This window comes from Mytilus edulis, chromosome 1, assembly GCF_963676685.1.
Source record: "Mytilus edulis chromosome 1, xbMytEdul2.2, whole genome shotgun sequence".
NCBI lineage: Eukaryota > Metazoa > Mollusca > Bivalvia > Mytilida > Mytilidae > Mytilus > Mytilus edulis.
Window position 1 is genome coordinate 18,353,182 of NC_092344.1, and position 14,866 is coordinate 18,368,047.

General features: G+C 31.3%; 1 protein-coding gene across 15 annotated transcripts in view; it reads left to right on the top strand.

Moving 5' to 3' along the window:
* The window catches only part of LOC139525523 (inactive tyrosine-protein kinase transmembrane receptor ROR1-like), a 170,093-nt gene that overhangs the window by 32,286 nt on the left and 122,941 nt on the right, over positions 1-14,866 (top strand). The window contains exon 1 of one of the 15 annotated variants that reach the window (XM_071321038.1): positions 96-324. The exons of 10 other annotated variants lie outside the window; for them this stretch is intronic. The gene's annotated coding sequence lies outside the window, so the exon portion shown is untranslated. Of the gene's footprint in view, positions 1-95; positions 325-2,598; positions 2,841-14,866 lie in introns of those variants that run through there. 4 more of the 15 variants (XM_071320984.1, XM_071320957.1, XM_071320976.1 and 1 more) reach the window with 4 other exon arrangements.

Genomic DNA, 14,866 nt, shown 5'->3' on the forward strand with positions numbered 1-14,866 from the left:
CCTATGACTTAAATGCATGGCAATGATAGATGTTCTTTAGTTTAGAACTATTGGTTTATAGAAGCACATCAAAGCTAATTCATCGGCTACAGTCTATTAAACCAGAATAAACAATTATATACTTCTGTGACAAGTGACTTTAAAGGTGAAAGGTTTTACATTAAAACATACACGACCTTTTATCATTTTCGCACTTAGGTGTAGTATTTTTATATTGTTATAGGGATATGTAGCTTTTGAGTATCTTATAGTATATATCATCTTGTGGATTAAATCCACTGTACAAATCTTGAGAAGTTGGATTGGAAGTTATTCATATACAAGGTAAACACTTAACCAATTATTTTTCATTTTGATTTTGTGACTTTTTTTTTAGGAAGGAGTTTAAAATTGATTTGATTAATTTTGTAATGATTATTTTTTCAAAAGCTTTACATTTTGTTGTTATAATTGCATTTGATGTCAAATATTCAATAGTTGTCTACAATTTAACTTCATTTTAATATGGTTATATTTTATAGAAAAGCAAAATTTATTTTCCTTTTTGATTTTTTAACACGGGCACTTGTCTTAGAATTTTTTTTCTCCTATATACCTTAATATAACAATTATATTATTTATATTAAGGTATATAGGGGAAAAAAATTCTGAGACAAGTGCCTGTGTTTTTTAAGAAGAAAAAAAAAAACTATAAAAATTTTACATCATTCTTGATACACCATACTAGAGAGATTGAAATGAAAAGGATCCTAAATGACCCTGAAGAAATTGAATTGGGTCCACCCACCTCTGTCAACTATTGCCCTAAAACTGAAAGTTCAAACTCTGCCTGTGGCAGATGATGGTGGCGGATCTAGAAATTTTCACAGGTGGCAGCCCACTCACTGTTTATGAGGGGGGTTGCTCCAGTCATGCTTCAATAAATCCCTAAATATTCCAACAAAATTTTTCCCACTAAAAGAGGGCCTAGGACCCCTGGGATCCCCCTAAATCTGCGTCTGGGTGAATTCAACACTGATCATAAATGGCTTGGATTGCCAGTTTTCCTGCTGAAGGTACCCTCTAGGGACTCTCAGACAGGGTTCCTCCACCAATATACATTGGCCACATAGCCGTCGCCACAACCATAAAGCCAATAGTGCTGAAAATTGTTAAATACCAACAATCGATTGAATCATGTAAGCAGTTACATGTATGATATTTTTTATTATTTAAGCAGTTACATGTATGAGATTTTTTTATTATTTAAGCAGTTACATGTATGAGATTTTTTATTATTTAAGCAGCTACATGTATGAGATTTTTTATTTGTATTAGAAAAAAAACATCTACCCTGTGTCTTGTTCTTGTTTAAGGGGCCAACAGCGAATTTTATAAAAGAATGAGTTCAGTTAAAACACAATATCCTGTTCAAATCTGATACCAATTTGTTGACACACAATAAAACTTTTGTAAATTTTTCTAATTATTGCGAACCCTATCGTAGTTTTCCATAGATTCACCTGCAAGTTACCTGTCCATTTAAACTTTTGGCAGTTCTATTGTCCCATCTAACAAATACAACAGGTATTGTTCTCTGTGTAGTTTATTCACTCAGACCTTTAAATTTCTTCTAGGAGAAATATATCACTCATTGATTAATCTACCTGAGTAAAAAATTGAACTGTCAATGAAGAAAAAATACCTGTACCAATACTAAGTAAGGACTCACAAAACTGCATGTGGTGTTGTATTTATTCGATACCTGGAGTAACTCGTTTTTAATGTGTTCAATATTACATTTGTAATACTGATTCAAAAATTAAAAGTTGATTTCTGATCAAATATTCGATATTTTTGTGTGTTTGATAAATAAAAAATTGAATATTATTATTTTTAAATTAAGGTCTTCATAAACATAAGTCTATAAATGAACAACAACAAAAACATGTAAATTCATTGGAAAATACTAAAAAATGTGTCTGAAATAAACTTTTTAGTATTAAACCAGATTTTATATTGAACAGATTGAAAATATATTAATGATAATATTGAATAAATACAATATTGCATACAGTTTATGTGAGTTATTAGAAGTATTTCAATAAAAAAGAAGATAATTTTTTGGTCAGGTAAATTAATCAATGAGTGATATATTTCTCCTAGAAGAAATTTAAAGGTCCCAGTGAATAAACTACACAGAGAACAATACCTGTTGTATTTGTTAGATGGGACAATAGGACTTACAAAAGTTTAAATGGACAGGTAACTTGCAGGTGAATCTATGGAAAACTAAGATAGGGTTCGCAATAAGTATCCCTATGATACATTTCATCACTACATGTATCTGACACTCTCATCTAAATTAATATCTATTATTTTTTTACAATTACTTTTAATGCTGGACCATGTAAATTGTTGGGTTTTAAATTAGTTTTTTGTGAAGTGCACCTGCACAGATGTAAATAGAAAATTATGGTCTAATTTTGGTGCTATAAACATTGCCTATGTAATCATGATAGTGACACTTAGGTAAATGATGAGCTTACTTTACAGGTACGACCAGGTACAAAATTTAGTATGTTATTTGTCATGCTCTCAGTCTACCCTGTTATTAGCATTTTTTATGGACATTGCTTCAACAGTATTTTTCCCATCGTAGTAGAACTAGTATCAACATATTACCAGACACAAGTTTGGGATTTATACGAATGAAATTGAAATGAATGATCTTCAAATTGGTTTTAAAAAGAAATAATTGAATACACAGATTCACGTTTAAGATTTATTGATATAGTGGATATTTTGTCAAAAGGAGAAACTTACTTTGATGTCTTGACAATACACAAACTAGCCATAAGGTGAGGGGCAATTATTTTCATTAAATTGTGTATTTAAAAAAAGTGGTTAGATTCAGAAGTAATCAATTTAGTTTTGAAAGGTACTATTGAAATCTATCATATCTGATTACGTTAAATTTGAGATTTGATTATAATGAATTAATTATATTTTTTAGAACTATTAATTAAAATGAAAAGAAGGGCTTAGTAGGAATGACGAATTAAAATCTGTTGCTTCATTCTTCATCAAAGAAATTTCTTTATTTTTATCCATTTCAAACGGAATTAGTTTAAGTAAACTTGAACTTTAAACTGACAAAGATGAATTAGCACTTTATATTATATAAGGTGTCTTAAGTACTGATATTATGGGAGTATATTAATTTATAAGATAAAAGAATAAAAAGACAATTGGAATAATTTAAACTGTTAAGGGATTAAGACCTAGTCTAGAGAACACTCAAATCAGATTTGAAATCCTTACATTATTTTCCCAGCCTTTCAGTGGTATTTGAACTGGTATCACATCCATGGTGCTGCTTGCTGCGTTTTCATCTTAGCTGAAATTAGTGGACAATAATTCAGTTGACCCAACAGTGTAACTCCTAACTGTAAATGTTTAATGTATTTGATTTTCATAACCTTTGGTATCAAGCATACTTTTCGCACCAGTTTTACTATGTGATTTTGTTTTGTAATCAAAAATTGCTTCATTCTCAATCTATGCTACCATTGGCTACTTCCTGTCCATCATAGTTTAAAGATAAATAGGCTATCAAAGTCTTTGAAAGTTTTAGATCAAAGATTTTTTTTTTGACAGTTGTCACAATCAAAATTTCAGCAAAAACTGTGACGAAGTTTCCTAGGTCAAAGAAGAACTTTGATGGGCTTTAAGTTTTTGTTTGAATTATTTAAAATTGTTTTGATTCTACCTGAGTTTTGTTCTCTGCACTTCGGGAACTCTAACAATTAGAGTTGTAATATTTCGACTCTTAAAGTACCTTTCATTACATCCTTATGATTATTGTAAATCATATCTATAACCTAACCTAAACAAGTCCTAAACTTGCTTAGTGTTCTGTCAAGTACTATCCAATATTTTGGTACATCATTGTATAATTCCTTAGTTTTAAAATGTAGTCCTTAGAGTAATAATCTTAGATGTTGTTGGTAGACCGGAATACTAAAAATTCAAAGATCTTCGAAAAGTAATGTGCAAATTATGAATAACATGCAATATCCCTGTTATTGACAATTTCACATGTCCAGTGGGGCAAATTAAATCCTGAAAAGGGCATGTTTATCTATAAAGATGTAAGTTACAAAAAAATTAGGAGAGAACATTTTTTAATTTAACCAGGAAATGTAATCTAAGCTCATGAGCTGTGTATAGAAAATCAGTCAGATTTTTGGATGGTCAACGCTTTTCACTTTGTTTTTTATTTGGAATTTTAAATTCTTTATTTCGAGCGTTACTATTGAGTCTTTTATAGATGAAACTTTTTGCAGTATGGTTATTGAATAAGAAGTGAATAAAAGTAATACTATGTATTACTATATTCTAGGATATTGCAGTATCTATTGGCATTTCAGAATGGTATTCTCCGATCAGTTTAATGTAGGCTTGTAGAGTCTAAAGCAATTTCTGGATAATATTCTCTAATCAGTTGGCTGTTGTTAAGGCATGTAGAGTCTGAGGTAATTTCTGGATAAAATTCTCTAATTGGTCTGCTGTTGTTACGGCATGTACAGTCTGACGCAATTTCTGGATGATATTCTCTAATTTCTTGACTATTGTAGGCTTGTAGAGTCTGAGACAATTTCTAAATGATATTCCCTAATCAGTTGACTGTTGTAGGCTTGTAGAGTCTGAAGCAATTTCTGGATAATATTCTCTAATCTGTTGACTGTTGTAGGCATTTAGAGTCTGAAGTAATTTCTTGATGATATTCTCTAATCTGTTGACTGTTGAAGCATTGAAGACCATACTTTGACCTTTTATGGTTACTTTTGCAAATTGTGACTTGGAAGAATAGTTGTCTCATTGGCACTCATACCACATCTTCTTATATCTATTGTAGAGTCTGAGTCAATTTCTGTATGACATCTTCTTATATCTATTGTAAAGTCTGAGTCAATTTCTGTATGATATCTTCTTTATATCTATTGTAGAGTCTGAGTCAATTTCTTGATGATAATCTTCTTATATCTATTGTAGAGTCTGAGTCAATTTCTGTATGATATCTTCTTATATCTATTGTAGAGTCTGAGTCAAATTCTGGATGATATCTTATATCTATTGTAGAGTCAGAGTCAATTTCTGTATGATATCTTTTTATATCTATTGTAGAGTCTGAGTCAATTTCTGTATGATATCTTTTTATATCTATTGTAGAGTCTGAGTCAATTTCTGTATGATATCTTTTTATATCTATTGTAGAGTCTGAGTCAATTTCTGTATGATACAGTGTATTCTCTAATAGGTTGACTGTTACATGCTTGTAGAGTCTGAGGCAATTTTTGGATGATATTTTCTAATCAGTTGACTGTTATAGGCCTGTAGAGTCTAAGTCAATTTCTGTATGATATCTTTTTATATCTATTGTAGAGTCTGAGTCAATTTCTGTATGATACATGTATTCTCTAATAGGTTGACTGTTACATGCTTGTAGAGTCTGAGGTAATTTTTGGATGATATTTTCTAATCAGTTGACTGTTATAGGCCTGTAGAGTCTGAGGCAATTTCTGGATGACATTTTTCTAATAAGTTGACTGTTGTAGGCATGTAGAGTCTGAAGCAATTTCTGGATGATATTCTCTAATCAGTTGACTATTGTAAGCTTGTAGAGTCTGAAGGAATTGTTGGATGATATTCCCTAATCAGTTGACTGTTATAGGCCTGTAGAGTCAGAGGCAATTTCTGGATGATATTTCTCTTCTGGTTGACTATTGTAGGCTTGTAGAGTCTGAAGGAATTATTGGATGATATTCCCTAATCAGTTGACTATTGAAAGCTAGTAGAGTCTGAAGGAATTGTTGGATGATATTCCCTTATCAGTTGACTGTTATAGGCCTGTAGAGTCAGAGGCAATTTCTGGATGATATTTCTCTACTGGTTGACTATTGTAGGCTTGTAGAGTCTGAAGGAATTGTTGGATGATATTCCCTAATCAGTTGACTATTGTAAGCTTGTAGAGTCTGAAGGAATTGTTGGATGATATTCCCTAATCAGTTGACTGTTATAGGCCTGTAGAGTCTGAAGGAATTGTTGGATGATATTCTCTAATGGTTGACTATTGTAAGCATGTAGAGTCTTAGGTAATTTCTAGATGATATTTCTCTAATGGTTGACTATTGTAGGCTTGTAGAGTCAGAGGCAATTTCTGGATGATATTTCTCTAATGGTTGACTGTTGTAGGCTTGTAGAGTCTGAAGCAATTTCTGGATAATATTCTCTAATCTGTTGACTGTTGTAGGCATTTAGAGTCTGAAGTAATTTCTTGATGATATTCTCTAATCTGTTGACTGTTGAAGCATTGAAGACCATACTTTGACCTTTTATGGTTACTTTTGCAAATTGTGACTTGGAAGAATAGTTGTCTCATTGGCACTCATACCACATCTTCTTATATCTATTGTAGAGTCTGAGTCAATTTCTGTATGACATCTTCTTATATCTATTGTAAAGTCTGAGTCAATTTCTGTATGATATCTTCTTTATATCTATTGTAGAGTCTGAGTCAATTTCTTGATGATAATCTTCTTATATCTATTGTAGAGTCTGAGTCAATTTCTGTATGATATCTTCTTATATCTATTGTAGAGTCTGAGTCAAATTCTGGATGATATCTTATATCTATTGTAGAGTCAGAGTCAATTTCTGTATGATATCTTTTTACATCTATTGTAGAGTCTGAGTCAATTTCTGTATGATATCTTTTTATATCTATTGTAGAGTCTGAGTCAATTTCTGTATGATATCTTTTTATATCTATTGTAGAGTCTGAGTCAATTTCTGTATGATACAGTGTATTCTCTAATAGGTTGACTGTTACATGCTTGTAGAGTCTGAGGCAATTTTTGGATGATATTTTCTAATCAGTTGACTGTTATAGGCCTGTAGAGTCTAAGTCAATTTCTGTATGATATCTTTTTATATCTATTGTAGAGTCTGAGTCAATTTCTGTATGATACATGTATTCTCTAATAGGTTGACTGTTACATGCTTGTAGAGTCTGAGGTAATTTTTGGATGATATTTTCTAATCAGTTGACTGTTATAGGCCTGTAGAGTCTGAGGCAATTTCTGGATGACATTTTTCTAATAAGTTGACTGTTGTAGGCATGTAGAGTCTGAAGCAATTTCTGGATGATATTCTCTAATCAGTTGACTATTGTAAGCTTGTAGAGTCTGAAGGAATTGTTGGATGATATTCCCTAATCAGTTGACTGTTATAGGCCTGTAGAGTCAGAGGCAATTTCTGGATGATATTTCTCTTCTGGTTGACTATTGTAGGCTTGTAGAGTCTGAAGGAATTATTGGATGATATTCCCTAATCAGTTGACTATTGAAAGCTAGTAGAGTCTGAAGGAATTGTTGGATGATATTCCCTTATCAGTTGACTGTTATAGGCCTGTAGAGTCAGAGGCAATTTCTGGATGATATTTCTCTACTGGTTGACTATTGTAGGCTTGTAGAGTCTGAAGGAATTGTTGGATGATATTCCCTAATCAGTTGACTATTGTAAGCTTGTAGAGTCTGAAGGAATTGTTGGATGATATTCCCTAATCAGTTGACTGTTATAGGCCTGTAGAGTCTGAAGGAATTGTTGGATGATATTCTCTAATGGTTGACTATTGTAAGCATGTAGAGTCTTAGGTAATTTCTAGATGATATTTCTCTAATGGTTGACTATTGTAGGCTTGTAGAGTCAGAGGCAATTTCTGGATGATATTTCTCTAATGGTTGACTATTGTAGGCTTGTAGAGTCAGAGGTAATTTCTGGATGATATTTCTCTAATGGTTGACTATTGTAGGCTTGTAGAGTCAGAGGTAATTTCTGGATGATATTTCTCTAATGGTTGACTATTGTAGGCTTGTAGAGTCAGAGGTAATTACTTGATGATATTCTCTAATGGTTGACTATTGTAGGCTTGTAGAGTCTGAGGTAATTTCTGGATGATATTCTCTAATCAGTTGACTGTTGTAGGCTTGTAGAGTCTGAGGCAATTTCTAGATGACATTTTCGAATCAGTTGACTGTTGTAGGCTTGTAGAGTCTGAGGCAATTTCTGGATGATATTCCCTAATCAGTTGACTATTGTAGGCATGTAGAGTTTGAGGTAATTTCTAGATGATATTTTCGAATCAGCTGACTACATGTATTATAGGCCTGTAGAGTCTGAGGCAATTTCTGGATGATATTCTCTAATCAGTTGACTATTGTAAGCTTGTAGAGTCTGAGGTAATTACTTGATTATATTCTCTAATGATTGACTATTGTAGGCTTGTAGAGTCTGAAGGAATTGTTGAATGATATTTCTCTAATGGTTGACTATTGTAGGCTTGTAGAGTCTGAGGTAATTACTTGATTATATTCTCTAATAAGTTGACTGATGTGTTATAGGCTTATAGAGTTTTTGTAATAATATGCGATACCTTTTTTCTAGAATATTGCAGCAGTTAATTGGGTTTTCTGATAGATATTCTCTAATCGGTTGACTATTGTAAGCTCTTAGACTGTTGTGGGCCTATAGAGTCAGAGGCAATCAGTGAAATTAAGCTGCTGTTACTAATGCTATATCCAGTTTATATTTCTGACTAACTACATCATTTTATCTTGTCCCATAATTAATACAAGCCATAGAATCTTCCCTTTTCAAGTACCCTTAATTAACAACAGGTGCTCTGTGCAGTTTTACACGAAAAAGCTTACTTAATTATATTTATGGATAACAAAAATATATTTGTGAATTAATAATATTTGGTTTTGACATTTTGACACAATGTAAACTAATGAAGAAATATTAGCTCTCATCTATGTTTACATATGTATTGTCTGGGAAAGGATGGAAAGAGAATTAATATTTATTTAGTCAAATTTATCGATTGTAAAACATCATTTTCCTTATATTAATGTTCTATACAGTCAAATTTGATCATTGATTGTTATTGGAGAAGAATTTAATCAGTAAATCAAAATGACCAGGGTTAACATTTTGACATTACTGCATGACTGCTCAATGGATTGTAATGAAATTTGACCAGAATGTCTTTGTAAGACTATTTGATGATTCCCTTGTGAGAATGTGTTTATTTCAGGGGGAGATGATTAGAGGGTAGGAACCAGACTTCTGGTCAGTTGTCCAGCTGATTCATTCTTTGTTAATTTATAGTAATTATTGATATTTAGGAAAGAATCACAAATACTATTGTTTGGTTATTGTATCATCTTCAGAAAACAAATCTGAATATCAAATACAACAAGATTTCAACAATTATGAGAAGAGCAAAAGTGGAAAAGAATAATTTTGGACCAAATTAGCCATATTTCAAAATATCTGTGATTTTTAGAATTTAATGTTGAATTCATGTACTTTGAAAAGAAAATGGGTTATTCAGTTTCAAAATTACAAGAATTATATAAATTATGCAATATCTGGACATTTGAAAATGGTTTTTGAATGATAATATGAGTTGCTTCATTGGAATGAAACTTCTACAGATGGAAGATATAGAGGATAAGAAAAAGTCTTTTCTATTTGGTGTCAAAGGTCAAGGTCACAGTAACTAAAAAATCAAAAATATAATGTTGAACATGTTTTTTTGGGGTGGTAACCTAAATGGATTTTTTTCTTGGAATAAAACTTTATTATACAGATGGAAAATGTATGAAAAGGTGAAATGCATTTTGATTTTTAGCTCAAAGCAGGGGCAGATCCAGCCATTTTAAAAAAGGGGGGTTGGGGGGTTCCACACCTAGGACAAGGGGGGTTGGGTCGAACTAAATGTCCCTATTCAAATGCATTGATCAGCCAAAAAAGGGGGGGGTTCCAACCCCCCCGAATCCCCCTGGATCCGCCAATGCAAAGCTCAAGGTCAATTTCTCTAAAACTATTTTTGGGATTTTGATAATGTATCTTACTATGAATTGTAATAAGCTACATACAGGTGATAAAATTGTCTATTTATGAAAACATTATGTACCCTTGATTTTTTTTTCAACAAATGTGCAGTTTATAGGGAGGTAAATATTTTCCCAGCAAGTTAAGGCATTTTAACCCAGTATTTATAAAATACTAAATTATCATTTTTACAATTGTGTCCTGAGTGATGAATGATTTAAGTTTTCTTTGACATCATATACCACACTTCAGAAACACTTATCATTGAAATATTTAATAACTGTACTGGTATTTGAACATAAATATACATGTTTTAAGTTCTGCAAGTAACCATCAGTCGTTTTGAATAGATAGAGCATGAGAAATACTGAAACTTAAAAAAAAAAAAGATGAGAATTTATGGACACTGTAGCCTTAAATGATGTGTTTTTAGTCTAATTTACATCTACAAAAAAGGAGATGAGGTATGATTACATATTAGACAACCACTAACTATTCAAAGACAGAAGGAAAAGGACGTTAACATCTGTAGGTCACATGTATTGCTACTTTTCTCAGTTGTTTATTTCAAATTTTAAGTTTTTTGTCTGCTGTACAAATGTTTTTGACAACATAATTGTTACATAAACAGTATCTTTCTGATGTAGGTATAAATTCTTGTATAAAATTCGATATTAAGATCTTCATTAAATTGACCACATAAGGGGTATACAGTTTACACTACACAGTTATTTCTGTAATTATCCAACCATATACTCAATAGAAGACGTTACATGGGAAATACCTTATAATTACAGTACTTTGAACGGCAGGTGTGATAAATGGGTGATTTAAAGTGCATTCAAATTATCTTATGTTATAACAAGAGATGCATTCTCTTGCAATATTGCACTTCAATAAATATATTGTTTCTATTGAAGAAAAAAGAAGGTTATTTTGTACATCTATGTCAATGTACAAGAATGTGGAAATGATATGTCTATGATGATTTTCTAGGTTGGCTAAAGTCCAGTATATTTCAATTTTTATCACAAGATTTGGTTCAAAGAAAGTTTGTGTGATCAAAGCTTAAACCATGCATTCAAAGGGTCGAAAATATTATTTTCTGTTTGTTTCCTTAAAACTGTTATAAAATACATCATTGTCAACATAATGGATTTTTTTTTTATACAACTATCATACAAGTGAGAGGTTTAGCTAGCTATAAGACCAAATTTGGTCGACCATTTTCTTCATTGGAGGGTGCCTATGTCAGGTTGGTAGTGTGACAGTTGTTGTTCGTTTGTTTGAGGTGTTTGAGCTTTTGGTTTTGCCATTTGATTTAGGATTATGTGTTTTGAATTTTCCTTGGAGTTTAGCATTTTGTGATTAACTTTTTACACAAAAGTCTATACAGAGCATAGTCTTGCTTTCAAGTAAAATAACTCTTTTTAAAACAAGTACTTTTGAAGAAAGGGTTCTTGACTATTGTCAGTATTGTCAATTAAATGCTATACAACAAAAAAACGTTAGATTGATGTCATGTTGTGACATTTATTGTAACTGTTCCAGTAGCATGTTACATTTTTAGGATGTTGTGTAGCATCTGCACATTGTGTACAATTTGGCATGTGTGACTCTCATGCTACATTAATGTCACTATGTATGCTTCAGAAGTTTTTTGAATGAAAATTGGCTTAACAGGGGAGATAACTTCATCATTAAGCAGATGTTACAACAAGATGTTTCTTTGTAAAATAATGGACATATTTTCTGTTTATTTTTCCATATTATTTGGCAATTTGTTATGATTTATGATCATTTCTCATTGTTTGAAAGGTAAAAATATAGTTTTTTTACCCAAACTTAATCGAATAAGAATTTCATTCAGTTTAATAAATTGAATTATACTTTAATCAAGTAAAGATGAATGATGCCCCTTTATTCTCAATTCAGTTTTAACACTATGAGTTAAAAATTTCATACTCTTATATAAAACTGAAAGAAATCATTTATCTTTATTGAAGTAAATGAAATTCAGCTTTATACTGTGAAATAATATAAATATTCCCTTTGATAAATTGCTTCTTTTCCATTCAATTTAAATACATTGCTATTAATTGTCCAATCAATGTTACATATTTCAAGCTGTTCTTCCTGTGGACTCCTAAACCTAGTGTACTAACAATATAAAAACTAGTAGGGTTCATAATCATATCACATCAAAATGCTCTTATCCTGACATGCATGAAATATTTACAACTGGACTTTCAATGCTACTTATCCATCCATTTATGTAATAGTTTGGATACCAAATGATCCATTTTATGACACCCCATGCATAAAAAAAGGCGTATTTTGATACTGTTTAACACATTTGCTCATTTTAACCCTGTATCCCTTATTTTCAGCCAATCATGGCAGAAGGAATTCACACATAATAGGTTGAAGTAGACTGCATGCATTTTTTGACAAATCCCTTACAATAATGGGTTACAAATTGACTATATAGAATTAATTTTGCATTAACTATATGTAAAGTTCATTACATTTGTCACATGCAAGATGTCAACATAATTACATTTTTATTGAAAAATCTATAATTTTGAAAAAGAAATGGGAGAATTGAAAGCAAATTGAACAATGCCTGTGATACTTTATGGAAGTTTTCTTTAGGTAAGGTTAAATAAAGTGTGAAGACTTAGTTTGATTTTATCTGACAGCCATTGTTATTTGACAAATAACATCCAGGCCACTAAATCATCCCGGTTGATACATATGATTTATGACTTGACTAAGTGTAGGCTAATATTTCTATAAATAATATTAAATTTGTTTACAGATCACATCTAGGAATAACAATGTTCTCCTCCTCAATCCTCAAAGACATTTGAGATCTGGAATTTGCAGTTTTATTGCTTGGTCATCATATTTTTTTAATGCACAAAGACCTGTTCTCAAGGTTAATTTTAGAAACTAAGGTTTCTTGGATCTTAACTCATAGCATAGATGGGTATTACCTTGAGGGTATTACATCTATGCTCTTAGTATTGACGGAGGTTATGTTTCATACATTTCCTAGCATATTGTCATATTTTTTTATCCTGTCTGTGATCATCTGTACAAGTTCTGGAGAGTAAACTTTTGTTACTTCAATAATAATTCCTTCAAAACCAAGTTTTCATATTGAGTGGCTTCTGCTGTTCAAAGTTCTGTTAATTTAAAAATGAAGGCAAAGTCTTTAAAAATAATGGTTTCTGGATGATATTTTAGAAATATAGTTTATATAACCATTAGATACCAGTCAAGTTTAATTTTCAGCATCACTAGTTTTATTGTTCAGGAGGTATATTTCAGGAAATAATGAAAGTGAGTAATATTGAAGTTTTCTGGCTGATAATTACTAAAGATTGTTTTAGTATTAGGAAGTCAATGAGATACAATTCTTATAATATACAAATAAAATTGGGAGTTTTCTTTTCAAATAACCAGATGTGTATTTGGGGACCCCTTTATTAAGTGTCCAGTTAATTTTGATATGATAATGTTTGGAACAATTAATCTTGATGGTTTGCTGCATCACTTAATCCTTAAAAAATAGGCTTTAAAAATATTTCTTATTTGTGTTACATTTTCTCTCTCTAGTTGGTTTCAGGTTTGGGAACTTCTATAGTATTTTTACTAGATATTATTTTCACCAGATCCTTCTCATAATGATCTATAAAAGATAGAAAAATAGAAAATCAAACATTTATGAAAACTTGATAAATTGAAACATAAATTTCAACTTGATTAATTGAAACATAAATTTCAACTTGTTTACTGTGACCGAATTTTTTTTTGCAATTTATAATTTGAGATAGTCAATTACAATAACAATTGCCAGTCTTCAGACAAATTCCCATAACTATTTAAATACTGCATGACAATTTTCTCCATTTTTTTCTGAAGGCAATGTAAACAAATGCATGGTTCAGACAATTGAAATTAATTTCCTCATTATAGAACATTAATGTTCAATCAAGTTTTATAATTTCTAAAAAGTTATGTGCCATTATAGCATGATCTATATTATCTGCTCATATAGGATGCAAATTTATGTCATTTAGTTCTACTATATCCATTTTTGTGCCAGCGAGATAATTTTACTGAAACATTTATTAATTTTTATCATGCTACTAAAGAGTATCTTTCCATTAAGTTCATCAGGAATGAATGATCAATCTAAGTGTTTTAAAATATAAGAGAACTTTTAATTCCATATAGGACCACAGCTTACTTTAAGGTAAGATTTTATGATGAAAAATTGACTGGCCAATTAAAAAAAATAAAATTAAAGTAGGGTAAGAAAAGTTCAGACTTGGCCTAGGATGTACATTGTTTAAGAGACATTCATTGAATGGTCGACAATCTAGTTGGAACCTTGTTATCATGGGACTAGGAACCATAAAATTTTTGCTAGCCAAGGGTTACAAGGTTAAAAGGAAGTAAATATAGATCGCTGGCGCCACCTAGATTTTACATCCAAGATAATAGGTAGAAGTAAATTTATTTTCTGCTGCCTTGGTAATTAGAAATTTAAATTGAAATAGTGAGAAATGTGTGTTGGCCATTGGTGTAGAAATAGCGAGAAATTTAGAGAAAACTCTCTAAGACTAGCAAGATTTTCTGAGCCAAATTAAGCAAGGGGTGTTCTTCATTCATACTATTTCGAAAATTCCGGAACCGTTGAGTACCCTTAAAAAATGCCATTTTTCTATCAAAAAAGCTGCGGCACCATATGTGTTTGACCATTGCAATTACACCCAAAGGTTTTGATAATTCAGAATTAGAACTTTTTTTTAATGGATCTTTGATAGTGAAAAGGCAGGACCAAATAAGGCTACCATTGTCGCCTATGTAAATAATTACTTCCTTGTAACCACAATCCCCTCCCCTCCACCTA